Source organism: Phalacrocorax carbo, chromosome 8 (genome assembly GCF_963921805.1).
Source record: "Phalacrocorax carbo chromosome 8, bPhaCar2.1, whole genome shotgun sequence".
Lineage (NCBI taxonomy): Eukaryota > Metazoa > Chordata > Aves > Suliformes > Phalacrocoracidae > Phalacrocorax > Phalacrocorax carbo.
The window spans coordinates 1,024,478-1,052,137 of record NC_087520.1 but is presented as its reverse complement, the minus strand read 5'-3'; the positions used below and the strand labels follow the sequence as shown (position 1 = coordinate 1,052,137).

At 49.7% G+C, this 27,660-nt stretch overlaps 1 long non-coding RNA gene across 1 annotated transcript in view; it reads right to left on the bottom strand.

Annotated features, from left to right (window-relative positions):
• The window catches only part of LOC135314632 (uncharacterized), a 115,079-nt gene that overhangs the window by 46,089 nt on the left and 41,330 nt on the right, over positions 1-27,660 (bottom strand). The window contains exons 6-7 of the long non-coding RNA XR_010374124.1: positions 14,176-14,320; positions 13,636-13,813 (exon numbers count right to left, since the gene is read on the bottom strand). This is a non-coding gene — a long non-coding RNA (uncharacterized LOC135314632). The remainder of the gene's footprint in view (positions 1-13,635; positions 13,814-14,175; positions 14,321-27,660) is intronic.

Here is a 27,660-nt window from a genome sequence, read left to right as displayed (position 1 = left end):
AATTCATGATCCCACGGTCTTCGTATCCATTATTTTATAAGAAAATCCAGCTCATTCCAGAACACGACTACGACCAGGCGCAGGGCGTCAAGGATGTCCCCAGGACGGCGCTTCAGCCTGGGCTGGGGAGGACGCACGCGCAGGAGGGACGCAGCTTCGCCCAGCTGGAAGAAGGGGGTTTGATGCTACAGACACACCAAAATCAAGGACAGCAAGTCCTCTCCTCCGCGCTGTGCCTGCGCACACCTCGCATGCCATCATCTCCTCCGCAAGGTTTTCAGGGCTTCATACCACGACCTCTTTCGCCCCTCCTCAGGGCTGGCCCAAGCCACCGCCACGCAGCGCGAAGGCAGAGCGGCGCAGTTGAACCCCCCCGCCAAGGGCCACGCTCCTCCAGGACGCGGCGAAGCACCTCTCCTCCCACACCCACCTCCGAAACGGCGAGGAAGCCGTCAGCAAATCAAGCACGTGCTGCTCCGTTACCGAGAAGGGTCCGTACTCGTCACCGAGCTCCCTTGCTCCGTCCCGCCGAGGCTGCTGCGGCTCGCCAGCTCACTGGCATTTGATGAGATGATCTCAGATCTGCTCAGAAAGCTATTATAAATTTTAATTTGCTCTGTTTATTTAATGAAACTCATTGAGACTAATCCTCTTTTTCTAGCAAGTGTAAAAAAAGAAGTTCCATTTAATTAAAATTAATGACCTTCACGCCTACAGAAGATTTTCAGGCTCAGAGGATTAGATTTAACACTTTGTGCAAGATGCGAGTTCAAAAGCAATGCTCAGTTAGATGAGGAAAAAAAAAAGCTCTGAAAAAAGACCATCATTTCTGTTGATAGTTTAAACTTTTGCTTGAAGGGGAAAATATAGTCAGTGGAGGGAAAAAAATTATAATGATGTTTCCTAATACCAGCTACTCTCTGCAATCATAAAAAATATGTTTGTAGTTTAATTGCTTCCAGTAAATTTACTGAAATAACATTCATTGCTCCTTTTTAATTTTCATTTTCAAGAACTAATATCACAAAGAAAGATAAAAAATTGGATATATCAACATTAAAACGACCTTCTTAATATATGTGGGACTTCAGGCACGGCAGATTTTAGAAACTAATGGCAAAATTAAATTATACGAAAGGTTCTGACATAAACCATGAAGACTAAGCACGCAGCGAACCACATTTGGCTGCGCATCACTATTATTCCCCTCACACAAAGCCTATAGTGCTTACTGTTATCTAGATGTATAATTTATTAGAGGAGCGCCAGGGAAGTCCCCTTTACTGCTGAAATTACTTTCAAAGTTAATGGACACAGGTTTTAAAAAAAAGAAAACAGCTTCGTGCAAGGGAGCCGCCCGCAGCCTGCTGGGACACTGCTCAGAGCTCCTTTCTCAATCCCACCCTCACATAAATATTAAGGTACAAAAATTAACTCTGTCCGTCTTCCTAAGAAAGTCACCTGTTTCCTTGCAGCTGTAGGAAGGGATATTTCTATTCATAAAGTTACTGCGCGTCCCTTCGCTGTGGTTTTTGAACTTACAGTTGTGTATTTTTAATGAAATGATGCATTTCTGTTTTAGGTAGATGTCTGTATTTTAAACCGACTGCGCATCACAGTGAAATTATGAAATCCCTTATTTAAGTTGCTGTGGCAAAGCAGAACATGACAAATTGATGTGTGGGAGTTGAATGTTCTTAATTTTCTAATTAGTGCTTAAAAAAAAAAAACAAACCACCAAAACCCAAAAGAAGCTTGCAACAAAAAGCCCGACAAATGCAAGAACCGCCTTAACATCACACTCAAACCAAAAGCTGAACTCCCCCCAACCCGCTTTCATAATTGTTTTTCTTTCTGCAGGCATATTCAGCCCCTACAATTCATCTCAGATATTAGGGACTTAGTATTAAATATAAGCTTTCACGGTCTAAAAGCTAGCAGCTTTCCATGCTCATGTGCTTTTCAAACAGAAAAAAGGAGAACGTAACCAAAAAAGACATTCATTTCCACATTCATCACGTTCCCAAACCCACATTTTTTTGGTGTTCACATTTTACTTTTTAATTACTGTTGAGGAAAGACAATTTTTCTCATGGTCCAGCTGATAATCTTCACAGCTTGTTGAGTTTTGGGAAGTTGCAAATGGTTTACATATTTTCACGTTTATTTTTTTTTTTTAAAAATGTAACTTTCAAAAATTTCTCCTGAAGCAACATCTGTGTTTGCATCTATTTTAATTTCTTCCCCGAAGTCTACTTGTTAGTGGCTCCTTCTCCACACTTCAGTGATAAAGTCTGAGGCATAAATGAATAAATGCATTTTACTCAGTGCTGTCTTTTTGATTTAACACGACAATGAAGCCTGCACGAGCCCTGTGCCAGGCCTCCCTTCGCTTTGCCGTGAACCCATTCTGGTAGCACCGCCGGACCCTAAAGCAGCTGGAATTTGTCATTAATTCTTTGCGATAACACCACTGGCAATACAAGGTCTACTCGAAATACTCCCATGTAACCACGTTTTTCCACAAAGGAAACGCTAAGAGGGTTTTGTAAGTTTTATAAAGAAGGACCTGAAGAAAAATCCCCTCTACCCCCACCCCCAGCGGCCAAACCCCTGGAAGCCCCCAGAGCTGGCTGCGCTGGGTCCCCCGTGCCCCCCGCTCCAGGGCCCGCGCCCCAGGCCCGCGCCGGCCGCATCCGCCCCGCACGGAGCCGTCGTCCCCCAGCATCGCGCCGCGGGGCCGCGGGCTCGGGGCGAGGACTGCGGCTTGAGGGGGAAAACCAGTCCCGTGCACCTGCCCGAAGACCTGGCCTTCGCCCTGACGGACGGGGCACCTCAGCCAGTAGCCGAGCTTGCAAAGGCCTCATTATCTGCGTATCCGACCCAAAAACCGTTCGGCGCCTGTTGTGATGTCCGTTAGCGTGTATGGTCGTAAGGCTCTATTTCAACACGGCTAATACACTTTGCACTTAACAGCCGCTGTAAAACAGCATGGCTAGGCACCGGGGCCACGGGCAAGGGCTATGGGAACATCAGCAGAGATTTCTACGAGCACATGTTCTCCCCAAGCCTATTTGCAGCCCCCTGTGTGAGGACACCGGCGAGCCACGGCCTGGTGCAGATATTCAGCATATACACTTCACCCGAGGTCCTGTAGCGACCTTGTCACTTGTCTGCAACGCCAGGTTGGGCAGCACGTAAAAACTAGCCTTAACGCCAAGGCGCGCGACGGCCCCCAAGCCTCCCGGCCGAGAGCGCGGCGCACCCCCGCGCGTCGCTGGGCTCGGGGGGTGAGGGTCGGGGGCTCGGTGGGGGGGCAGGGCAGGCAGCACCCCGCTTCCCAATCTGCCAGCGATCGCGCTCCAGGGAACGGGATATTGCTGGTTTCTGCTGACACCTTTCCTCGCTGGAGGAGGATGTTCATAACCACAGCCCCAGGGGGGCTTATTCCCTCTGAGCTACTGCCCTGTGCGGGACCAGAGCTTGCAAAGAGCAAAGCGAGAGATTCAGAGCAGGTTTCCAAAGGTTTCCTTACAGTTCCCCTTGAAAAGGCAAAGCTGAAATAAGAGAGACCCCGGCCACCTCCCATAGCTCAGCCCTTGTGCCAGCACGAAGCCGGTTCATCAGGTGGCAGCAGACAAACGCAGCACAGAGCACCCGGGCTCGTCTGTAACTCCAGCTACCCATCACCGGCGCGGCTCTACGCCCGTAATGATGGATAATGGAATTAAGCAGCAATTAGGACTGGGCTAACCTCTACAGGTTACACGAGATCCTTAAAGCTATCCAGCTCCACATCAGCTACGTGGTGCCTTTTGATTTACAAACCTAAGCTCAAAGCGTTGTGCTTAGGGCTGAGGTCCCCTTTCAGCAATTACTCAAGTAAATTCTCCCAATGACCCGTTTGCATCTTTAACAAGGCCTCTGCATCGCCACATCTTGTCTTTTAAAAAAAAAAAAAAGGATTTTTTTTTGTAGCATTTCCAAAGAACAGCAAGGAAGCGTCCAAGGATAGGGACAAGAATGAAATCTTACAGGAGTTCACCTCTCTCTGGACATCTCCACCTTGCAGTATGATGCAGGTAGGAAGTGGAGACCCCAGATTTCAGCTGCTTCCATAAAAAAATCTAAATACATATTATTTATATAGATTAGACACCTAGTTAGGGTTTTTTGAAGACTACAGTCCTGCCTAACTGCCCAAGCCCCCCAGACCCCAGTACAGCTGGTCACCAGCGCGGCTCCAGGAGCACGTCTGCTCTCCCCGCCGGGGGCTGACCCACGCTGCAGGATGCTGACGTGCCCCTGAAAAGCCACCTCTTGAACTCTGTATTTCCATTCCTCCAACTGCAACAGAGGTAAAACTTGCTTTCTCCTGCCCTCAGAGGTCAGGCTAGATGACCAGGGTGCTCTCTTCTGGCCCCTAAGTCTACAGGTTTATCTGAGCCATGGTGCCTGTGCTGGTTTAGAACCCAGCCCGTCTGCTGGAAGGGGAGATGCCTCGGGAGGGGAGCCGCTGTGCTCCCCCGGTGCCGGCACAGCTGAGACAACACGCCAGGGATGCACAGGTTGGGTTCCCAACCAGCAACAACAGCTGCACGACGGATAAATCAGGAGCTAAAAATATAACGCTGCAGGAAGACGGTTTGTGCCAAGTAGCAGTAAACACAAAAATCCAGACAATTTTTTCATTAGACAAAGCAAATTCTGTCTAGAATCTGGCTAATTAAGGCTTCGAAGGTGCTGCCCCCAGCCCCGGGGCGGCCGGCGGCTCCCGGAACACGCCGCGCTCCTGTCCCCATCTGCGCCGGCTGCTCCCGAGCCAGGGGAGCCTGCAGGGCTGCTGAATGCCTTGCCCAGGGGAAACCGAGGCACAAAACGTGAAGTGACCTTTCTGGGGCCATTCCGCAGAGCCGAGTGATGTTTGGAAAAAAAACATTATGCCTTGGTCTGTAGACTTGTTCCCGATTAAGAAGTCTGCAACTAAACTAATGTTTCTGAATTCATTTGGATTTAAATTTGTTTCCTTGAGGGAAAATAACCAAATTCTAGCTTTATTTGCTTTGAAAATATTAAAATATTATGCTTAATATGATAAGATTAAGGTCAGATTTCAAAAGTCATATTTTTTTTTCCTTCTTAAAGCAAGAATTTTATAGGAACGTATTTCGTGTTCAAAATATGATCTATCTATATCTCAAACCAATTTTTCCTCAGGCAGTTACTTGTAACCAGCAACCTCAAATATTAATCACCAGGTTGAATGAATCAGTAGGATCTTTAGTACCTGGGATTGCACAGATCATTCAGCCCCAAGTTCAAGAAAAAATTCCTCAGGGTCTTTGCTGAAATATATCCCAATTACCCACCCGCACTGATCACTTTTCAGTGCACTTAGGAGAGCACTCATGAATCGTAGCCTCATCTGCTCGTTTCCAGAGCTTTACGCACTACCAGGGACTCTCAGGAACATCCTCAGGGCGTGCCGAGGCACAACAGCTTCCCCAGAAAGCTCTTTAATGGAGCTGGGAAAGAAGAGTCTCGCAAAAACACGCTCCTAAATGGATCTAAAAATAATCTTGCTCCGGTATCCAAACAACTCTTTGAAATAGAAATATAAATGTTTAAAAGGAACAAACCTCAAAACCCAAAGCTTTCCTCAGTCCAACAGCATCAAAACATCACACACCTCCACAGAGCTCCGCCACGACCTGCAGCGAGGGTCCCTCAGCCCAGGTGGGCCTTTTATAACCTCCCTGGGAGGGACGTGCTCTCTCCTGCCCTCCTTGGGTCCCTCCTAATGCCAGGTGGCTTCAATCGACTGATCCGTTAGCCAGTTAAGCTAATGAGGTGGGTTGGTTTTTTAAGGTTGAATAATTCAGAAGCATTTATAAAACCATTTCAAAATGGTGGGCCAAATCCTGTTTAGAGTTGCAGCCCTACAAAAACGTTTGATTTCACACTGGAATTTCTGATCAGCAGTATTTGAAATTGCCATTCAAAATTCCCCCAAATTCAGACAAGCAATATTACAACTACCTCTTCTACAGAAATCAACTAAATAAACGTCAAGTTACCAGCAGTTTGTTTCTTCTGTGGAAGCCTTTGCCACCAGCAGCCGTTCGGGGCAGCCAGCAGCTTTGTGCCGCGCGCTCGGTTTTGTCTGAGCGCGCCCCAGCGGGGATGGGTCGGCGCCTGGACTGGTCGGGTTCGCGCGCCGAAATAACGAGGCGCTGGCGCGTGGACGAGCCGGCGCGCTCCCCCTCCGGCCACGCGGAGCCATAGCCGAGGGCACTCAGCGGCAGCGGTCTTTCTTGCCGCCAGTGCCAACAGAGAGAGGAACGACCTGACCGTGGTGGGATGGCGCACGGGGTCTCGCAGAGCGAGAAGTGCAAAGCCGGCATAACCACCGTGCAGCCACGGGGCTGTACAAATCACCAGAGACCCCAAACCACCCTACAGCAGGTCGCTGCCGATACCGGCTCACCGCACGCCGAGCAAAGGGTGCTGGTGCGGCGCGTGCCCTTGCACCGTCCTCCTGCTGCGGACCTCCCGTCCCACCGCCCGCAGGCGGAGCCAGCTCCCACGGGGCCGGGAGAGCCCCAGCTCCTGCTCCTGCCCAGCGAACGCTGCTCCGGGCAGCCCTACCGGCTTTGGCTAACGGCGGTGCCCCAGCATCCTTCTAGCCTTCTGCCTCGCCCGAGAGCTGCAAATGGCTCTTGTTTTCCTCTTTTTCTGTTTGCATTAGCATAGACTCATGGAATCATTAAGGTTGGAAAAGACCTCTGGGATCATCAAGTCCAACCCCAACCCAACACCCCCAGGCCTCCTAAACCACGTCCCCAAGTGCCACGTCTGCACGTTTTTTGAACCCCCCCAGGGACGGTGCCTCCCCCACCTCTCTGGGCAGCCTGTGCCAGGGCCTGACCCCTCTGGCAGGGAAGACCATTTTCCCTCATATCCAACCTAAACCTCCCCTCACGCAGCTTGAGGCCATATAGCAGATTTGTAAGATGCTGTTAGGTAATGGTGACCGCTAAGTGAAGGTTTTCAGGATCCACAGTTTAGTTTTGCAAATTTAATGTGGCAAATAGGTAGGAGTTGGTGACCAAGCTCCTTCTGCAGACATAATTTCTATGCCTCCATTCCTCCTTCCAAAAATGACACGCATCTCTAGTTCATCTAGTCCGATGATAAACGTATTGAGATTATAAAACACATATAAAAAATTATGAGACATTTAAACACTGTATAAGGGGGAACTACACGTGAGGTGGGACCAGAAGTGTAGGAAGGGGTCTTCCACCACCTTCTACACGTACTGCAGGCAAGTGTTTTATTAACATTTAAGAAAAATACTCAAGCTTTTTTTTTTTTTCCTTTTTTTTTCCTGATCTACCTTCACTCTTTAATTGAAAATAAAGCTTGAGAGCAGCCTGGCCCTGCCACGGCTCTGCGAGCGGAGCAGCTGGGCCGGAGAACGGCCGCAGCTGCGGCCCACGCCGCGGTCCCTGCCCGGCTCGCGGCGGCAGCCAGCAGCGCAGCCCGGGGGGGAGCACGGCATCTCCCGCCGCAGCCGGCCCCGGGCTCCTGCCCGGGCTGCACACCGCCGCGCTCCGGTAGCCCGCGGGGCTGCCAGCTCAAAGCGCTGAAATTTGGGTCGAGCCAGCTCCCCTGGAAACCGCAAAAGCATCCAAACCAAGCTGCCATCGCCTCTCCCCTCGGCAGGGAGGAGGTGCTGACGACGAACGGCGTGGCTGCATTCGCGGTGCTCTGCGGCGCCAGGTTTTACGGTGCTTTGTTTATGGCACAGATGGCATTTTAGGGGAGGCCAGGGAGAGGAGAGAGCAGCGCCAGGGATGCGGGAGCTGTGTGCCTGGACCAGGCTACCCCAGCTGGAGGCCAGTGGCCAAAGAAGTGGTCACGAGGGGTCTTTGGGGGGGTGCGGGGGGGTGGGGTGAGTCTCATTTGCTGTCTGCGATGTCCAGGCTCCAGAAGTGCCGTGGTGAGATGCGGGGAGCTGATGTTATCACTTGGCTTTGGAGGCGGTAACGCGAAGGACACCCCAAACCTGGCTCTGGCCCACACGTGCTGAGCTGTGTCACCTCCACGCACTCGGTAACATCGTCTTTATGCTCTGGTGAGCGCAGTGCGATTCTTGCTTCTTCAGGAATGACTTGGTGCCCTAAGCCAGCCCAAGGAAACAGGTGCCAAAAATACAGAATTTATATTGATTTGTACAGGCAAACGCTATTGCAGAAGGGATTCCAGCCAAATTATTTCATTTAGTTTGGAACGAAAAAGTTATGGAATGGAAACGACCTTGCCACAGATATCCAAGATCTGTTGTTGCAAAAATCATCCCGGAGAAAAGGGAGGTCATTTTCTTCAAGCGGTTGGGTCCAAAGGTGCAGCACCGAAACGGGACTCCCCTCTCGAAACCAGCTTCCCTTTGTTTCCTTTTCAGCATGCTTCTAAAGGAAAGCCTGCCCATCAGCTTTGCCTCAGAACTGAATTCTTGCCAACGATGAGTTACACACAAAAAAAAAAAAAAAGAAAAAAAGAAAACAGCAAAAAAAGGAAAGACCCAGAGCAAGAGGTTCGGGCGCATCCTCCGGGGCCAGGCTCCTGGTAAGGTTATTACCCACCGCCACGTGCAGAGGATTCGGAGCTCGGCTCCGTGTAATTCACGCTGTTAATTTCCCCCACAGGTAGCTCTGATCTCCTGAAACCACCTCCGTAAGCAAGCGGTGCTCTTGGGCTCCTGGAATGGCTGCGCCGCTGCTGCGTAAAGCAGAACAGCTTGTAATTCTCCGTGCATGTACTTTGATTTCAAAATCCAACATAGCAGATAAGCATTCATTGAAATAATTGTAGAAACTGCTTCTGCTAAAGCATCTCTAATACAAATGAGGTATCATTAGCAGCAAGACACTTCTTTTATTACAATTACCGCTAAGACTTAGCGGTGGTAATTGTTGGCACATGTACCCAAGTAAAAATCCTTTGACTTTATTTTGGTTAAGATATTTAAAATATTGTACTAATGGAATAAATAAATAAAAAAAAAATAGAGAGGCAAAAATAAACAGAAAGCAAAGCTTAGAGGACCACAGAGAACGAATCCCACCGCCCCCCCCGCGCCGCGCATCCCTGCCGCGGTGGCTTGCGGCCCCGCAGGGCGGGTGGTCCCGCCGGAGCCCCGCAGGGCAGCGGGGCCGTGCCGGGGGTCCCGGCGGGGGTGGGCCCCCCACGCGAGGACGGCGGCCGGCAGGAGCTGAGCGAGGGCGGGAGGCGATGAGTGGGGCGAGCGCGCGGGGGCGAGGACCGGGGGAGCGCGCGGGCGGCAGCGCCGCGGTGGGAGAAGACGCTGCCACGGCTTGGAGGGTTAGACGCAGACGAAAGGTGAGCCGCCGTGGCGGCACGCTAGCTGAGAGAATGCGTGGTTTACATGTCACGTCCACAAATTTAATTTCTGAGTGAGAGCATATAAGCAGCAGAACGTGGGCAGAGGCTGAGAGAGCTTCTGTTGCCTTTGCTGCAACCGCTCCGTGCTCCACGAGACAGAGCTCTCTAGATATCTAAAGACAGACTGCTAGGAGTTTAAAGATGAATTATGAAGCCAGAAAAGTGTAAAGGGAAAAAAAAAAAAAGAAAGAAGTACATAACTTCACCCCCCTCTCCAATCTACTGGAAAAACAATCAGGTTTCGGTACAAGATTCTCCTCTGAGCACGGAAATCGGGACCCCTCCCGGCAAGGCATTTGCAAGGGAAGCCCACCTCGCTTCCCTCAGTGCTGCTCTGTCTGCAGCGAGTGAGCGCAGAGCATCTCCTGGTGCTCCCGGTAACGCGGAGCAGGTCCTGCCCGCCTGACTGCACATTCCTCACGTTGCCTCTTGCAGCCCGTGCCTGAGACTTGCTGCTGTCACAGCACGGGCTGCGCCGACCTGTGCCGCCACACGAAGTCCCAGATTTAGTGTCTGCTCCGGATTTCAGCCTTCCAGGGCGAGCAGGGAGACACGTGGAAATGTAAGATCGAGCCCATGGAAAGGGATTCTGGCAACGCCAACTTTTTATGTGCCATTTAGATGCTGTTCCTAAGCAAGCTGTCAGCAAGAAACGGTTCAAAATTCAACACATCACCTAAATAATAAAAATGAAATTCTGAGTAACAGTAACTAAAATCTGCAATCGCTTCATCATTAACACCAGGAGGAATCTGGGGGTGGACAGTGATATTTGGCATGTCTGAACTCTGGAGAAGTGGGAAGGCAAAGTTTATTGTGGGCCATAGCCTTCAGAAAAGAAAACCTGCACTCTCGCGTCGGTAACCGTCCAAGATCACTTTGCCTTTATCCGACAAATAAAAACAATACGAGCTCAGCCCACAGGCTCCAGCCACCCATGTGAGAGCCGCCTACGAGTGCTCCCACAGCCCCCAGGCGTGGCTCCCAGCGGGGGACCCCTGCCTCGTGCCGCTGATCGGCTGCACGGGCAGCGTCTAACGCAACACCGCTTCTTCCAGTTGCTTAAATTTGCGGCCTAAACAACTTCGGCACCGGGTACGGAGGTACGTGTATAACCATCAGCAGCAAGGCAGCACGAATCCAATGGAATCGAAATCTCAACACTGCAAAAATCCACATGAGGAAGATAAAAACCAGCCCAAACCCTCCTAGTATTCAACCTCAGGACAAGCCTCCCCAGACTGAGCCCTCGTTCGCTCCCCTCCAGCTCCGTTCCCGAATTCAGTACTTTCCTTTCTGACTCGAGCATCCCATGTAAAATGAGCACGTTTTGATTTTACTTGGATTTAAAATACACGGTGGCCTAAAGTGAAGCTGGAAGAACAGGCACCAGCACCCAACTCTCTCCGTGCACAACATCCAAAAGAAAAGACTTTATGAATGGGTTCCTTAAAGGCAGAAGTAAAAAATTCACATAAAATTCAATTAAAATAATTTAGCCTAATCTGCCGTTAAACAATTACGACTTCACTAAATCAGGAGTAAAATTTACATAAAAATTAAACTAACCCATGTGTAATATTGAGCCATCTCAGAATTACCCGTAATTTAATTGACTATGTTTAAATGGTTTGTTATCAGTATGATTGTTGTGGATTTCTTCAATGTCAGGAAGGTAATCAGAGCGAGCACCAGACACACACCCCACACAAATCAACTGCCGTAAAACTGAACCTAATGAATAGACATTTCCATATTTTTGTTTTATTTGAAGTTGCTTTATTTGCATGTTAATATAAACACGTGCAGCTAATTTCAGAAAGCAACTTGCATGCGTAATGCTGCACAGTTTCGGGAGCCCGTGCTGTGCCGCGACGAGGACTCCCGCAGCACTTGCGCCGGGATGCTCGCGACGTCCGAGGCTAACGCGAGGGCCACCGAGGGGGGGCACAGCGTCCCCTCCCCGCGCACCCCGGCAGACCCGCCGCCCCCCCGTGCTGCGCACCAGGTGTCGAAGGGCAGGCGAGCCTGCTGCTTGCAAAAAGCCCTGCCCCATGAGCACCCACTGACCGACTACAGTCTTTCCTAAGCAAGTCTTCGGTGCCTGTGAAAAGGGAGGAGAGCGCTCCCTTCCATCCTGAAGAAATCCAAGGAAAGTATTCTATATAAAACAGATTTTTATTTTCAGTGGGGCAACCAATTCAAGGAAAAAGGCACCTGCGCGGTGCAGAATGCAGGTTTATAATAGCCCCTTAGAGAGGCTTCTGCTAGTTGCCCCCTCGGCTTGCCCGTGGAGAATTCGTACTTTGCACTGTGGAAGTCATCAGCATCCAGCAAGATGGGGCCCCTGTTAAATATGTGCATTTTCTCTGCTAAATGAATCCACTTGTTGCCTATCTCTGCCTGCACGTGAGCACCCATTTCTCATTTTAGCTCAGCTACAGAATGTTTATTCTTTTCCATCATTTTTGCTGCTGGAAGGCACGGCTGCTCCCTAACGCGAGGCCAATGCAGGCAGCTGTTACCGCTGCGCGTGCGGTCCGAGCCCTCCGCGCAGCCGGGAAGCAAATGAGACGCCTGCGGATGGAGTCAGAGCCGTACAGCTTGGCTGCTCAGCTGAGAAACTGGCGAAGCGGGCGGCTGCAGCGCGGCGAGCGGCGGGTCAGGCTGGACGCCGGCTCCATCACCGTGTCAAAGCCACGGCACATACTCGAGCACGTGAAAGAATAATTGAGCGCGGGTCCAAAATAGTCCAAAAGTCAAGGAAAAAACCGACACCGCACTTAGCAATGGGTATGATTTATTGAGCCGCGTTCTTGAGGCTTTATATCTTGACAGCAGGGTTTATAATACACTCCTTTAGGACAGGGACTGTAGAAGAGTTCCTCTACTGTCTATTACAGAAACTTCTATTTTTTTTAAAGCTCGATTCAAATGCGTAGGGTGGCTCTACCTGCATAGTCACTTATTTCTTTTTAATTAACGAACTTTTAAATATGAATAAATGTACAACACCCAGTAATACATAAATAGAAAAGTGACAAAGGTATTTTAATGTGTTAGAATATAAAATCAAAGTACGAGTTTAGGGTATAACTTCAAAGCCTCAGCTGTCTTCTACCAATGTACTGAGTCGCACTCAGCTAGCTTAGACGCTGCTGGCTTTGTGGATGAGAAAGGCTCGAGCCCCATACGGGCTCCCCTTGGAGACGTGCCCGTGTCTCTGGGTTGGTTTTGCATGGCCTGCAAGGGCCTTTGCTGGTGCCGGTACCCTGTTATCTCTGTGGGACCTGCCTGGTTTGAAACAAGCTCGTGTTTGTCTGCTTGAATTAGAATATAAGCATGCCCTCCATCACCTAAAAGCTTAGCACTTATGCTTAAGCTAAACTATCAGTTACAGTTCCCACCCCTCCGGCCAGTGGAATGACTGAGTTGTGTCACCATCGCGAAGGTCAGAGTTTGTTACCAAACCCACCAGAGGCATGGATCTTTTTTGCATATCAGAAGCTGCAGAGGATACAGAGAGTTGTTTTTGTCTAGATTAATTTAGCGAAAATTAAGTGTTTTGGCCTCCTGGCACTGAAACAGACAGTCGTGTTTTTATCAACGGCTACAAACAGACAACAGCAAAATAGCTTGCCCACAGTGACTGTGGAGACCTAATCCGGACTCGTGGCTTTACTCCAGGCTGAAGAAGTAAATAAAGCTCCTCTGTCCCAGTGGTCACAGTTTAAAACACCAAAGCTCACAAAACTAAAACCTTAAACACCCCCTTCCCTTTTAGGTAATTCTGGAGCACCGCGGGGGAGGCCAGCGGGGTGAGGCTGGGTCCAGCCCTGCGCATCGCTGCTCGGGTCCGTCGTGGCCAAGGGCTGGTCAGACCACAGCGGGGGTGCTGGAGCGACCAGCGATTAACTGGGCCCCCCCGTGGCAGTCCGAGCTGCCGAAGCACCCTGTCCTGCTCCGTTTACTAAGGCAGAACCGAGGGACTACACCCCGTCACCATGCCCGAGAGACCAGCCAGCACAACTCTACGGAAGGCGTGTGCTGTCGTTATGGTCAATAATATATGAATAAATATATTAATTTATCATTAATCATGCAGCCTTGCTTCATATCTGGGAGGAGCACGGGGATGTGGCCGCCTCCAGCACCGCATTTTCTTACCTCGGGTCTCTGCTTGATAGCGAGGAGCAGGGGATGGCGGCTCCACCAAGCCGGAGCAGAAAAGCTGGGTTCAAACAGATGGTTTCAATTATAGCCCCGGCACCAAATCTGAATAATGACTGTGCGGCTGACACAATATTAAGAACGTTGTTAACGCTGTTAATTGTTAAAGAAGAGCCTGCAAAGCAAAGATGAATTGCATGTCACGAGTACCTCCGCAGGAGCGTCATCAACTACCAGGGAAAGGGTCTGAGGTTAAAGCTACTAAATGAGGGTCAGATTTTTGAGACATCAGTTCTGTAGCAAGTGAATGAATACATGGCAGAAGGCATCTAAGGGGTGAACATGACTGCAATACGCAAATAACTGAATGCTGTGATTCACCCTCCACCCAAAACTGACAAGTGTTTGCTGCCGTGTTTACACCAGACAACTTTAATTCTTGTTATTTACCACTCAATTTAGGTTAAATAACTATGTTTGACAGTCCCTAGGCTGAGTGCTCAGCATTTTGTTTCAAAACAAAAAATACAAAGTTACCCCAAGAAAGCATGCTTTTCCCATCCCCAATTCAGCCACACGAGGCAGGATCTTCTTCTCCCTCTGATTTCAGGTGCCTTTTGTCTCTTACTCTCTGGCTGGTGAGGCTAGTCACCCCATGTTCCTGTTGCATTCCTAACAGCAGCTGAAAAAGAAAGAAAGATTATATTTATAACTGAATTTTGACCAAGGTTTTCCCAAGACCTTACTACTGGTAGCTGGGACCAGCTGGAGTCATCCATGGAGTCCGCGACTCTTAATTCTTTCATGCTTGCTTGAAGGTCACACCACAAGCGGCTGCATTTCCCAAAGAGCTCGAAACCACTTCAGACACTTTCACGTGCAGAAGAGCCGTTTTGAAAACCCATCTCCAATTTTGGCTGCAGAAGGCTTCAGTATTTAACCCATAAACACCCTCTGCCTTTACGCAACGCCTCCACAAAGCGCAGGAGCCGAGGCTCCTTCACCGCGAGGAAGGAACAGCGAGGGGGCGAGCTCTGGGAGATGCTGGTTATTCGAGACACCTAGGAGAGCCCGCGGCCTCGGGGGCAGCAGTAGCTCACGTCTGATACATCGCCGCGGCACCCTGAGGAGCAGCACGCTCGAGCCGGGACAGCAAGCCTCCCGCCCGGTTCCCACCGCGAGGCGCGGAGCGGCTCCCCGGTCCCGGCCTGCAGCAGCGGAAGAGAAACGGAGGGGGCTTGCCCCTTTCTTAAACGGTGAAGGAAAGTTGTCTGCAGGTCATCTGGCTTTTTCAGCCAAAAACAGCCGAGAGGAAAATGCAGAAGGATCGGGTTTGCCTCCTCCTTGCTGACTCCCGCCATCCCAAGCTTCGCAGCTGCGTATAGCTCGGCTGCAGGAGGCCAGCTGGACAGGGGTGTCATTCTGTGCTTCTTCTTGTTTGTCCAAAACATTTTACTCACAATGTCTTGGACATTTCTTAAAATAAGTTTACTAAAAAATGAGTGACCTTTTTTTCTACAAAACACCCCAGCTTTCCCCGGCTTTGCAGCAGGGATGTCTGGGGTGCAGCTGTGCCAGGTACAGCCTGAGCGACCACTGGGATGATCCACCCAGTGCTGGCCCTTGGAGAAGAGCACACAACAGTTTGCACCCAGTCGGAGAGCCTTAAAGGCTGAGCAGCTGGACGTCCTGCGGGCTCCCTCGGCGCTGGCGGGCTCGGGTGCCGCCTGGCCCCAGCGGGTGCCTAGGGCTTCACGTACCTCCCGTGGTGGTTAGGGTAGCGGTTGGCACGGGAGCTCGAACATAAAAACAGGAAAACGGAGGATGCCCAGGCGTGGAAGTGATACAACAAGCATCGATAATACGGAGGGAAGATCTTTGCCCACACCACACCGATCCTCTGCTCCATCTCGTTCTCTTCTCAGCTTTGCTGGGGCTGATCGACACCAGATTTACACTAAGGCAAAGACAGGCAGAGCTGCAAAACTAGCGACAGCCATTAGCAGAAATAACAAGGATAAATAAAGCAGTTGGGTATTTTTCAATAGACCATTAATGCTAAAAGATGTGAAACAGTCACGAGGGAGTCATGCTTATAATCACATTTTTAAAAAAGATTAAGGTCAGGATGGAATGAAAGGCCAGACGCATTTGATTCTCTCTGCTAGTTAAGAGAATGACTTGTTACACAATGGAAGAACTCAGTACCCAAAAAAAAGGGAATAATTAGTTATTTTGGAACAATGAGAAATCTGGGAAGAGAAATGTAATTTTCTCTCCATTTTAAGCAAAAAGTCCAGTTGTTTTCAGTCTAGGTTAACCTCAAACATTTATTTCCCGTGCCTAAGAAGCTTTCTGACTGGGAACAAAGTGAAAGGAAAAAAAACAATATTTGTAAGCTGCTTCTGTCTGAGAAATAACTATTACAAGCAGTCAGACCGGTGCATGAAGTCAATCTTAAACAAGGTTGAAGCTTTCTTATTTTCCTTCTCTCGCAGGAACAGCAGCCACTTCCATCCCCTGCAGATTGCAAGTTGCCCACTGCAGTTTAAGGTCCCCCCTCAGCAGACGGTGCTGGTCCCTTCTCGGCACTGACTTCCCTGGCCAGAAACACACCAGGAGGATGAAGGGTGCTGGGAACGAGGGCTGGACGATCAGACCTCTGTGATGTTTCCAGGGCCTATAAATAATCTCAAGAGGCAAACAGCACCAAAGATCGACCCATGCACATACCCCGCATCGATTCACGCGGCTCGCAGGGCAGCAGCTGCTCCTGGAAGGCACTTCGGCATCGTCAGGAGGGAAAGACCAGCCCCAGAAAGCACTCGAGCGCGTTCCTTCTGCTCACTTGTCCCCGCCGGTGACCCGGTCAAATGGGTTTGGGTTTTGAAATATTTCTTCAGCTCAGGAGAAGGTGAACACGAGTAGCAGGTTAAACACCTGAGCATCAACCTGAGGCGAGGACGGATGAAGCAATTTGCAGGGGCTTCACTGTCCCTTTCAAAGCCACACGACAGTCTTTGAGGTGCCATCCAAAACACAGGGCTTTCCCCTCCCTGCTCAGCTCAAACCACCAGGGAACACCGTTTCCGTCCCTCTTTGTGGCTGGGTGAATGCTTATTGCACTAAGAACTGGAGCAACTGGGACAAGAACAGGTAAAACGCCCAGACCCAGTGCTTTCACCAGGAAGGAGGCTGGAGCGTCGGCGGCGACGGGGTGGCGTGGCTGCTCTGAAGGGAGCAGGGCTCAGCGCCGGCTCTCCTGCCCTGCCCTCTGCTCCAAACATCCATCCGTGCCCCTCGAAGGAGGCCGAGCGTGGGTTTGGGGAGAGGGCTCGGGTCCCCGAGCAGCCCCTGCCGCCGTCCCCTCCCTCTCTGAGCACCGAGGAGCCGTCGGCGCTCGGCATCGCCGCTCGGCATCGCCGCGAGCCGCCGTCCCCCCGCGGAGCTGCAGCACGCGGGGAAGGCTGCGGGATGGCTCCGCTGCAGCTGGAAACACGGCCCAGATCGTGAGGAGTCGCCGCCTTCCCCCTCCTCTGGTGCCTCCTGCAAACCCGGTTCAGCAGCTCCCCCCTCGCTCTCTGTGAACGGGGGGCTTCTGAGCCGCCGCGTGCGCTCACCGCGCTGACTGTCCCGCACTAATAGCCAAAGCTCTTCTAAAATGGATCTCGTTCCTCTCCTAAAAATAAACGCAAGTAATGGCAGATGCCATCCTGGATAACAAGAATTAATAACTTGTTTCTTCAGAGCCAAATACATCCCATAGACAGGAGGGGAAATAACTGTAACCTGCCTCTGATTACAACAGGAGATAATGGGGCTGTTCCCGGGCCTTCCTCGTATGTCACTGTCTCTTCTCGCCATTAGCTATTTACTCCACAGTCATTGAATCATACCTTGGATTTCATTATCAAAACCAATAACTGTGTTTTGTTACAAACCAGAATATGTTGCTCCCTGCCTGAAAAAAGAAAAACAACCAACCCAAACAAAACACCAACCAACAAAAAAAATGGCATTGTATTTCTCATAATAAGTTTTAATTAGATTTTAGCTCTCTGCCTTTTATACTTCATCTTAGGCTTTATTGGGTTTAATTACAAATCCATAGCTATTTGTTATGTGGCTCTAGTTTGATATTTTGCACTGACAATTACATTTTTATTCAAAGAAAAAATGTATTAGGAAAAAATAGCAAGAGACAGGCTCATTGTATAAGCTGATTAATTGAATTCCAGTTTCATGTGCAGTTCTGATGAACGATTGCATGCCAAATAATGACTTGAATATTAGATCAGAGTGCACTTATTCATTTTAATTGGTTTGCACAAAGTGCAAGCTGCTGTAATGATAGATCAGCTGTGAAAACACAATGGCAACGGAGGCGCTCAGTGCCCTGACTCTGATGTCTCCTAAAACTCTCTTCACCGTTCTTTAAAATCTTCCCATGCAGAAGCGTGGTGAGATGGACGGTGAGGTCAGCACGCATTTAAAGAAAGCGAGGACAACACATCACCACCTCTGCTACGGTCCCTTCTTTTGAGAGTCGTAATTTTATTTTAATTATTCATAACACTTATTAGCAAATAAGGTGCCGTATGTTTTTGCAGAAAAAACAAAGAAGTCTTCGAAATTAGGCTGAGGCTCGCTGCCACTAAACCTTTTTGGAAATACTGAGCAAATACACACAAAACTAATAATAAAAAGTTAAAACCCAATCCCATCTGTGCTGGCCGTGAGCTATTTCAGGACGGGGTGCGGACCCGGTGCCCACACTAGAGAACTGCCCAGGACCCCGCTGCGGCACCGAGGGGCGCTGCAGCCCCGCTCCCCTCGCTGCTCCCCGCCCCAGCCCTGGAGCGCGGCCGCGACAAGACCCCTGCCCACAGCGGCCAGGTGCAATTCTGGCCGGCGCCGGGAAATGAAGCCCCGCGGGAACGAGCCCCTGCCTTCTCGTCACATCAGCACAACCTGGTTTCACCATTTTGGCCATCGGCGCAAGGAACAAAACGGCTTTTTCGTTACCCGTTTGCCATACGGTAGCTCGGCGCTCGGTTGCTCTGAGCTGCCCCAACTCCAGCGTCTGTCGACCGCAAACAAGTGCCTTTGGCTAACGAGTCCCCTCAGCCAGGTTTGCGCATCCTGCAAGTCATTAGACAGAGCAGGAGCCTGCTGCAGAAGACACCTAAACGTACATTTAAAGTCATAACAACCATCAGCCTCGCAGCAAATGCTCACAGAACCCCAGAATCAATCCCAGAATCCCAGGCTGGGAGGGACCTCAGGAATCATCTAGTCCGACCTTTCCAGGAAGAGCAGAGAAACCCGGGACCTCATACAACAAAGGCTTTTCACCATACTTTGAATTTGGTTAAAAACAGCTTGTAGCACTCTCATTTGAGGCTCCGATGTGATGTTGTGCAACTGCAGGTCGGCACCATCCCACAGCGTAACTTAATGTGACGCGACACCGGGAAACACAACCTGACAAACTAGTGGCCACAGTAAGTCTTGCTGGAGAAAGTAAATTTTAGTAGTTGCTTTCCTCATCAGCCACCAGTAAATATAGTTTTCCAAGTATTGAAACTATTTAGTCACCCCAGTTTTATCATGTCACATCAAATTAATTTGAAAGTAGGCGAGGCCATAGCGCATGAGCACACCAGGCTGAGGCTCTGAACCGACCCAGGGTGGAAAAATTGCAAAGTCCTTCTTTTAGAGGCCGGAGCATTGCAATGACAGAAAGTTCGGTAACCTGCCACCACAAACTGATTCAATACGAAAAAAGGAAAAAAGTTATTTCTTACTCAGCTCTGAAAACCTGCTGGAATAACAGAAAAGGACACACACCCCCTACCCCTTGTGTATTTAGCCCTCCTTCCCGACAGCAAGCCTATTATATTGAGCCTTCGCTTCAAATCAATATTCCTAGTTACTCCTTTGGCCTGTGCTTATTGACCACAGCCATCCTTGCAGCCGCCTTATTTGCAAAATGCAGTTCACAAATAATTAAATTTGGGGCAGGAGGAGCCTAATTCGTTGCTCTCAACTCCACAAAGCAAAGGACAACGAGCATAAGCCAGAAAAATAAACGCAAACCTTTCTCCCCTGGAAAGCTGAGCGCCAAATCCTGGCTAGGGACATTCTACAACCTGGAAGTTTGAAAACCCTTGCGAGTTTTGATTTTGTGGGGCGTCTTAAAGCTTACTAAACAACGCTGGAGGGAGGATTTGGTGTCGCAAGCACTGACCTAGATCATAGCAAATTTACTACGTAAAAAATAAACTGTACACTCTTATTAAGGGGAGCCATCGTGACGGTTTGATTGCACTGACACTGTGCTTGGACCGCATCAGTGCGACGGCTTTGTAGCGACGCCTCCTGATGCCCAGCGACAGGAGCGGGGGGGGCTGGGCTCCCGCTGTTAAACAGTCAGCGGCAGCGGGAATCGACAACAAGCGGCCGGATCCTTTGGCAGTGATGCCGCTTTTTAAGCCAACCCCTCAGCTGCATTCCAGCAAACTTGGAAAATACCGCGTGAAATACCATTTTTTCCTTTATTTTCCCCCTTTTCCGTGCAGCACAAGCCGCCGGCGGCTGCAAAGCACAAGTGCTGCCAGGCCCTTTCACCCACAACCCACGGAGACTTTTCAGCCGAGGCTTCGGCGTTCTGCAGGGAACAAGGCTCTGGCAGGCTCGGCGTGCGCTGCGAGGAGCGCGGGGGAAGCAGATCACTCGCTGGGTGTCGACGCGAGGCCGCAGCGGCCCTTGGCAAGGCCTGAATGGGAGAACTTTCTTTGCACCCACCCAGGCTGAAAGCCCCAAGTGCTTGCGCTGCAGGAGCGCCGGGAAAAGCCTGGCACAAACGAGACGTGTCAGCCTATTAAACCTATTTAAAAAAAAAAAAAAAAGGTTCATCTGAAGTGGTCTTCATATGGTCGCATCTAGAGAAATCAGGATCAGTCAGGAAAAAAGTGAAATTAATGGAGGCGGTCAGCATCAGAGAAAAGGCTCGCTGCGACCACACAATGAAGGGGGGGAAGAGAACAATAAAGGCAAACGCAAATGCATTTGCCCCAGTGAGAAGGGAGAGAGACCTGTGCAACGCATGGATCCACTTACTGATCTTATTGTATTTGTTATCTGTAGACAGATTCGCATCCCGGTGCGGACACGTCCACAAAGCACAGCTCACAAACGGACCTGGAGGGAGGCTGCCTCCCTTTCGGAGCGCTGCTTACAACCATCCCATTTTTATAAGATAAAATGTTCCTATTGTAACACTACAAGACGGTATAAAAGCACATTAATAGAAAAGGAATAATCAAAACACTCCTTGTGAACCTCCGAATAGAAATACGAGTGCACAACAGCTAAAGAAACGCAATACTTCCCTTAAGAAGGTTTGTAACTCGCAGTGAAGTGTTTAACACCTGCTCTGCCCACTCCTAACGTCTTTCAATTTTACCTGCCGTAGTCCTGACTTCAACAATTCTGATCCTCAGCTTCCCAGCCTTCGTAACTGGGACATCCCAAAGACAATAAGCGCTCTGCAGCTGTCACCGCTATGTGGAAAATAAGCTTTTTGCAGCTGGCACCGGGGAAGCTGCCCAATTAATTTTTCAGACCCGAACAGCAGGACTGGAAAAGAAATGACATCTTAGAGATGTGCCAGTCTACTGTGCTTGAAGAGTCAGTACAGGTCAAGTAAAAGCAGAACAACAAGGGGCTAAATCTTTATGGGCAGGATGGTTTCAAAGGATTTTCCTGAATGCTTTAAAGTCCTTAGACTGAGAAATCCGAATGGCTTTTGTGCCTCTGCTCATATATTCAACAAAAAAATACAATTTATGATTGTTAGATGTTGTTATCAGCATAAGATTAACGGAACAAAAACAACCTTAAAAGCACCTAGGGGAGAGAAAAATGAAGGAAAAGCCACGTTTCTCCTCTTTTCCCCTCACGCAGCCCTCCCCCTCCTCGCCACCCCGACGGCTGCAGGGGTTGGGACGCGCACGCGGTGCTGACGCCCGCCAAGAGGCGGGATGCGCAGACGCGGGGGTCAAACTCGCCAGCGCTGCTGCGCGTCCCCACCTGCAGAGCGGAGGCTCCGGGGCCACGCCAGCTCCCACAGCGCCGCTGAAGGAAAGGTCAAGCCTGCCTCTTCCTCTCGGCATCTCCCCTGGCGGGTGCCCGCGCTTCGCCCTCGGCCTCGTGGCTGTTAGGGGAAGGGGGGTCAAAAGCCACCCAGCTTTAGGCTGCTTGAAGCCCGAAATCTGCTGGTTGGGTTCTTACCACTCAGAGTCATCCCAAGCAGGTTGCAGGAACAGGACGTGTATATATATCCATATATACGTATATTAAAAGCCACAAGGCATACCTTAGCTACAGAATAAGCAGCCTTTTTCACAAGGCTTCTTGACACCCATAACGTGCAATAGCACACAATAGGTTATATTTTATTTCGCCTTTACTGGAGCAGAAAGGACAAAAAATTACTGTGCTATTTGCTGTGTAAGTAAAAAAAAAAAAGCATCTACAGGAACAAAGGAAATATGTATTAATTCTTGTTGTAACAAATCACCTGACACGGAAGAGCCGAAGCCCCACTGGCTCTCGGCGGCCGACCGCGTGCCAGCCCAACGCGGAGAGGGCGGTTTCCCGGCCTGAGGTGGGAAGTCAGCAGCATCTCCCCGGGGCCCGTCAAACACCCCTGCACGGGGAGCAGGGGAGAGGGGGCAGAAACCGGGGCGCTCGGAGGTACGGGGGAAAAGAGAGACTGCGAGTAAGAGCACGTTTACTAGTCTCTCTTTTATTGTCAACAGCGGCAGTCCAACAAATAGCCAATTTTCATGCAAAATCTCAACTCTTGAGGCACAGTATTTTTTAAAAATACCATTTATCAACACCAATGTAATTATTTCTGACTTGACATGAGAAGACCGCTGTTGATTTGCCAACCGTTTTCTCTTTATCACGTGGGGAGGGAGGGCTGTATTACGAGGTTCAGAAGCAATCCCCTTTATTCTTGAGTGCACGGCTCCCACTGCCACAATACCTTGAGGAGACAAGAGGCTCTGCAGCACGAAGGCATCTTCCTCCTGCTGTCCCCAGTGCAGCTCCAGCTGCAAGCGGAGTACCGGGCTGCCTGCTGGACCACAGGTTTAAAGGTCTGTCTTCAGATGGAAAAAGAGTCTCTGATCTAAACCACATGAACAATTAAATGATCCTGTGTGCCCTACAAAAAGAATCTCTGAAAAACTCATTGTGTTCAATCCCTCGGGACAAGAAGGGCCTTGAGGGGCTGGAGCGTGTCCAGAGAAGGGCAGCGGGGCTGGGGCAGGGTCTGGAGCACAAGTGTGCTGGGGGGCGGCTGGGGGGGCTGGGGGGGTTTAGCCTGGAGAAGGGGGGGCTGAGGGGAGCCCTTCTCGCTCTCTGCAGCTGCCTGAGAGGGGCTGGAGTGAGGGGGGGGCTGGTCTCTGCTCCCAAGTCACCAGGGACAGGGCGAGAGGAAACGGCCTCAAGCTGCATCAGGGCATGTCTAGGTTGGATATTGGGGAAAATGTCTTCCCTGCCAGAGCGGTCAGGCCCTGGCACAGGCTGCCCAGAGAGGTGGGGGGTCACCGTCCCTGGGGGGGTTCAAAAGACATGTAGACATGGCACTGAGGGACATGGTGTAGTGGTGGGCTTGGCAGTGTTGGGTAAATGGTTAGACTTGATCATCTGAAAGGTCTTTTCCAAGCCAAAGAATTCTATGATTTTATGACAGCTGAGTGCTCTCCAAGGCAGATCTCAGGAGTGAACAGCATTTCCTGAAGAAACTGAAAGTTAAAATAAACACTGATGAGTCAGAAATTACATCTCCTGGCATCGCTGAATGGGTGAAAGCTGGGGTATTGCACTCCGGTTCCTCTAGTGCACTTCACGTGGTGGATGGGCGCTAGTCGTAACAGAAGAGCCGTTACGGGAGAAGGGCAGCACGATGTGCTGCGCAGATGGCCCGTCTCATACATCCAGCGTTGCTGAGGCTGAGAGGCAGCAGCACGTACGACCTTACAAATCCGACAGAAGAACACACGTTGTCAGAATAGCCTAAAACTTCTCCCTCTGCTCAGAGCCACTAGCAACACCGAGCAACCTATTGCACGAACAGATGAGGTACCCGATACAGATGCTACGAAATTTCCAATTCTGCCACCATTTGATGTTCACCCATGAAAAGTTCAGTTTTCTCTGGCTTGTGAGAGATTTCAGAGAACAAAATTTACTCAGGATGTCTGCAAACAACTGCTTCCCAAAGTGGGAGCCCTCGCGGAGCGCTGCAGGTAGCGGGCTTGCAGGAGAAACTGCCGTGGGGCTGGTCCACCTCCATGGCCTTTTCTCCCCTCTCCTAACTTGTCAGAGTAATCTCTCCACACTGTCTGAGGCCCCGTATCACACCTCAAAGTCACCTTTTATAGCACAAAGGGAAAATTGTTTTGCTCATCTCCCATCGTATGTAGGGAAAACAGTTCTGGCCCTGCTGAGGACGCGCCTGTACCTCAGTGCTGTCCAAGAGTAAGGAGTCATCACTGCAACCGAGGGGCCTGGGTTTCCCCCGAACACGTAGCACAGGCGTGTTCAGCAAGTGCCGTTTCCCCCCCGTTTTCTGTTGTAACTCATTGCAGTTGGACCAGTAAGCATGGCTACTGGTTTTTTTTTAAGATCAGAAATCAAAGTAATTTAAAACTAGTAAAAGAAGAAGAAGAAAAAAAAGGTGTAATCAACTTAGTTAAACCGTCAGGCTTCAGCTGGCAACTTCACAGCTGGTATTTTGTTTAAGGAATACACGTGATGTAATGTATAAAAGGTCTGACAGACTATGAGGGAGATGTAAGGAAGGGGAGATAAACTCTGATCCACTAAGGCGGGGACTAGTTTTCACACCTCCACGGGGGGGTTAAATGCTTGCACCTCTGGAGATCTGGGACTGCTGACCTTGGAGTCCAGCAAGAGTCATTTGTGACATTAATATGAGCAGCAAGTTCGAAAACCTGCCTCTGCTGCAACCTGCGAGCCATCACCCCGGCTCAGAGCATAGGGTTAATTGAAAGAAAACAGACAGTTTTCACTGAGCAGGGGCAGAGGGAAGCCTGGGACCAACGCATGCAGAATTAAAGTGGGATTTTTATATTGCTACAGAGCAGAATGAAGAGCACCTGTTTTGAGACAAGCTGCATTGTCTTGCACTTGTCAGCACAGGTTTGTGCCAGTATCAGGACAAGCAAAAGGGGACCAATATGAAAGTGAAAGAGGGACAAAAGGAAAACAAAGGCTAGACTTGGGCAAGGAGAGATGCTGACAAGCAGACAGAAAACAGGACAGTTTGAGGTCGCATGCTAATTTATATTCAGAAACAGCTTCCAGTTTCAGCCTCAGGATCAACTGTTATTTTTCCCACCTATTATCTTCTTGAATGCCCTTGTGCCAAGAGGAAGCGGCCACTGTCCGTGACTGTCCTTGGATAAACTGCTCTGAGGACCAAGGGGCTACAGCCCTGCAGAGGCTGCATCGAGGGGGCGTTTTTGACACCACCACCCAAGCACATCTCAGTGGAGCCCTGCAGGCTCCCAGTGATGACTCCCTGTGCCTCCGACAGCATCCCAAAAGCAGCAACCTGACCAAGCAAAAGCATTTCATTCATTAGTAAAACTGAGGATGCTGAGCAAAATATATCCCTGGAGGAAAAAAAAAACCCCAACCCTTATGTTTAAAGTAAACTTCATAATAAAATGGATGTACTCAACAGTATTTTCAAGAGTTTCAAGCAAGCAAAACATTGAAGTGCTTGAAATAGTTTCTCCTTATCCTGCTGGCATTAGTCAGTAACAGCTCAATCAGACACGCTTCTCATGGGGAAAGCGGGTAGACGAGTCTGGAGTAGAAAGGTCAGATTTTAAGGCAGAGATGAACCTGACAGCAGCTGTAAGCCACTCAAAACTAGGGCAGAAAATGCCATCGTTGGGGTCTTCATTATACCTCATGTCACTGCTTACCAGCCACCTCCATTCCTGGAGTGGTTTTAATGAGCAGGACACCTCAGCATCCCGGCACGAGCCTGGGAGAGAGCAAGCAGCACACGGCGCTGCTGCCCAGCAGCGTTTGCTGCAGCATGAGAGAGTAGAAGCTAAAACTCTGCCACACTGGAGAAAAATGCCTTTTAGCCTTTTTTGCATCGTTTTTTTGCCCACCACTTATTCTCAGTCCTGTTACCTTCTAACTTTCTGTATGGAGCTCTAAAACATGCTAAGATATAAATATACATTTTGAAACAAACTGAACAGTGTGGAAAGCAATTGCTGCCCATGAACATGCTAGGCATTGATTAGGGAGGCTCATACAAGATGTATGAAGAAATGTAAACATTTTAGAAAAGTGACTGTATTGATCAGAATAGGAAAAAATAATCTAAGAATGCCCTAAAAACGTAGGACTATAGAAAGGCGTATAAGCTGGCATGTGGTCAAAAATAAAGATGGGGTCTACAAGACAGCAAGCATTTCCGAACCAGGGAGAAAAGGTGTGTGAAGGAACCGGAATTTCTAAGACTGACATAGAGCAGAAGGGTAGCAGGAGTGAAAAATGGGAGAAAAAGCAAAAGAAAATGAGCTTCGTGTGGCAAAGAACATCTCAGCTGGAGAGAACCTTCCCAGCCCTGCCCAAGGAGGATGTTAGAGGAGTGTTGGTTTCCAGAAGCTTAAGACAATCAGATTAAACTCCGTGGGCTGCAGCAAGGCCTTTCACTAAGACCCATACATTCTTTACATTTGAGATAGTGGGCTTCTAATTCGGGCCAGAAAGCAGGCCGACGGAGAAAATTTTTTTTTTTTTTTTTTTTTTTACACAGGACTGAAAATGACACCCTAGATAAGGACTCAGATAAATCCCATCACTAAAGTCAGCTCACTTTATAGCTGCAGCAGCAGCAAGCCAACAGCAGAGAGAGGGTGGCCGTGGGCTGGGGGACACCGCGGGGCAGGTCACCCCAGCACCTCGCCGTGCCCCGCAGCCCCGCGGGCACCTCTCGGTTACCCCCACGGCAGCACGGTGCTGAAACGCAAACCCAGCGACACTTTCTGAAATAGATTTCCAAGAGAACTGCATGAACTACCAGTGCTGGAAAATAATAAAAAAAGATGACTTAGGTGAGAAATCCATGGGATACGGTAATACTCTGATCCTATTGAAAACATACCCGTGTTTTTGCTAACACTCTTATCTGTATGTCAAAGGTAGCATGGCTGCAGCTCTCCTCTCAGTTTTTGCCATCTTTTACAGAGGTGCAGGAAAGCAAAAACCAAGTGGTTTAATACTGTAACAGCCTCCAGCGCTTTACCTTGGCCTTAGCATCGGGGCGGCAGTCCTGAGAAGGGTGCCGAGATCACGAGCAGTGCAGTTATTTTCCGAATGGTGAAAAGCACCGAGGTGAGCCGCGGGCCAGGCAGGGGTTGGCCAGATGGAACCAAGGCCTTCCCTCAGTGGGACGGTCAAAGAGCACTTTCACCTTCCCCATTTTACACAACTACTGAACTTCCAGAAATGAATAATAAAATAAAAATTATGACATGCGTAGGGTAAGGGGAGAGCATCATTTCAGCCTGCAGTATGTGAAGTGTTTGCCAACATACGGGGGCTGATCCTTGGCTCACGCAAATCGCCGCAGCTACATAAAAATCTCAGGAGTTACGACATACCATAGCAGCTAAATATCATTCTCTGTTGGCAAATATTTCACAAATCCTCATATCTATTGATGGCTGAAACAAAATTCTTCTTCCACCCCCAGTAAACAGCTTGGTGGAAGCAAAGTTCTCGGAACCCATGAGATCAGCTTCTCTCAAGCAGTTCTGCCTCCCCCAGACACACTGAGTGAGATAGAGCGTGTCGGAAGGCAGGGACAAAATAAACCATTGGAGCGGTGTTGATGGCAGAAACAAAGCTCGTCCTGCACTTTAACGTGTTTTCCTTCCACAGTTGTCCATC